Below are 2,155 nucleotides of genomic sequence, written 5' to 3' on the forward strand. Positions count from 1 at the left end.
TTTCTTTGTGACTTCATGACCTGACTTGATGACTGTGGCAAGTGTCCTGAAAATGACTTCAGGAATGGTAGGCAGGTCATCTTCCTTGTGGTGGCTGTGTTAAAGATTCTTGGAGGATGCTTTCAGTGCTCTTCACAGTGTGAGCCCTGGGCAATGGGCCAAAGTTGTTTTAAATCTCGGTTGCAAGTTCTGGCTCTTTTCATGTGAATATGGGCCAAAAGGAAGTCTAATAACTTATCAAGTTGAGGCACCTCAGGGAGGTTCAGAAGCAGGAACTTTTGAGAAGTGGTTTAGAGAGCAAGATTATTAACTCTTGACCTGACTGGGGCCCCCTTTTGAGCTACTATTTGTATTTATTTAATTGGGTAATTTTTTTGAAAGATAATTGGCTTGAGAGTCCTGAGACTTAGGGATGGTTTTTGTTGTTGGTTTTGGGTTTTGTTTTTTTTTGAAACTTTTAAATTAATTGTGTCATGGACCAAGTCTAATTATCATTCTCTGCCTCAATTTTCTCCTCTGTAAAATAGAGATATGTGCCTGATGTACCTCATTAACGTCTTTAAACTGGAAGTTCTGGGAAAGAGTACAAAGTAAATGCATCTCAGCAAATTATTTACCCAGCATCTCTTATTGACAGTAGTCACACTAGTGCGGAGTTCAAGAAATATTTAGGACACAATTTCTAGTGTTCAGGAGGTAAAGACATGACCCACAAAGCAGACAATGCAGATTCTTTAGAAGCTGATGTGGAGACTGCGGTGTGCCATTCACATTTCTACCCCTGCCCTCTCCATCCTTTCCAGGGAAAAGTACTCATTCTCCCAGCAGTGTTGACAGCTGACAGTTCAGAGATAAATCTTCTTTATCCTCTACTGTCCTTGGTCCTTGCCCCAGATCCTCAGGGCCAGTGACTGGTAGAGAGAGAGATGTAAAGGCCCTGACCCTCTTGGAATAATCCAGAACAATTCTGAAGGGCTATCCCATCTCCAGAGCTCCCCGTGTGGTTGGCTATGGCCCTTGGGAGACAGCATGGCTGTCCAACTTTTCCTCTGCACAACCCCGTTCCCTTCACTTCCCCAGATCTGCTGATCCCTGGAGAACTCCCCAGTAAAATTATTCTCACTGTGCTCACTTCGGCAGCACATCTCCTAAAATTGGAATAATACAGAGAAGATTAGCGTGGCCCCTGCACAAGGGTGGGATGCAAATTCATGAAGCATTCCATATTTTCCAACCAATAAGATCTAAATTAAGAAAAAAAAATCTTTTATGCTTATTTCCAGACTCTGCTTCTTGGGGAACCTGAGTTGCAGTAATTAATCACGAAAGCAAAAGAGCTATGGGAAGTCAGAGGGAAGAAAGCAAATCCTGTCTTGGGGCTATGAGACAGGAAAAGCTGCATGTGGGAGATGGTGTTTGTGAAGCAGTTTGATAGATGTGTGGGTTTTCACTGGAAGAGCTGGTAGAAGAGGAAATAGGGGGAAAAGTAGTTATTACTGTATGGACAAGGAATAGAATGAGCAAAGACTCAGAGATCAGAAGGTGAGATAGGTGAGTCTAAAAAGTAATGTTCAGAGAGGTTGGGTATATTTTCCCGTTCACAGGGCAGCACAAGATCAGAATGAGAAGGAGGAGGAATGTACGTAATGCAGGGTCCTGAACCAGGCTTAGACTGAGGCGCTAGATCAGAGAGGGAGAGGAAAAGAATGGGAGGGTGATTTAGTGGAGGATCTATGCAACACAGGCTCAGGCTATGCGTGCAGAGAATGATCCAGGAGCTGTAAGGAAGTGCTCTAAATGGAAGATAGTACAGTCTCAGATCACATACAAATTAGAGGGCTTTCGATGAAGTGAAGCTAGCTTGAGGATGCTCTGGAGAGAGACAGAAAGAGATTGAGAGAGAGAGAGAGAGAGAGAGAGAGAGAGAGAGAGGGAGGCCACAGTAGTCAGGACATTGAATGGCCTGAAATTCTAAGTTACAACATAAACTGAGTCACGGATGACTGGCTCATCCTTGGGATTGTAACTCATCACAGCCACTTACTGTCATTTAGACAAATCACTTCACTTCTCTAATTCTCCTATTCTATGTTTGTAGAAGTGAATGGATCATGATGAACTTTTAAGAGAACATTCTGTGAAGTGCTTTGCAGTG

The 2,155-nt window shown here is 43.2% G+C and overlaps 1 non-coding gene across 1 annotated transcript; it reads left to right on the top strand.

Moving 5' to 3' along the window:
• Positions 1-1,124: 1,124 nt before the first annotated feature.
• Positions 1,125-1,231, top strand: LOC112315793 (U6 spliceosomal RNA). Its single transcript, XR_002975933.2, has one exon. It is a non-coding gene; the product is annotated as a U6 spliceosomal RNA (small nuclear RNA).
• Positions 1,232-2,155: the final 924 nt, after the last annotated feature.

This window comes from Desmodus rotundus, chromosome 8 (genome assembly GCF_022682495.2).
Source record: "Desmodus rotundus isolate HL8 chromosome 8, HLdesRot8A.1, whole genome shotgun sequence".
Lineage (NCBI taxonomy): Eukaryota > Metazoa > Chordata > Mammalia > Chiroptera > Phyllostomidae > Desmodus > Desmodus rotundus.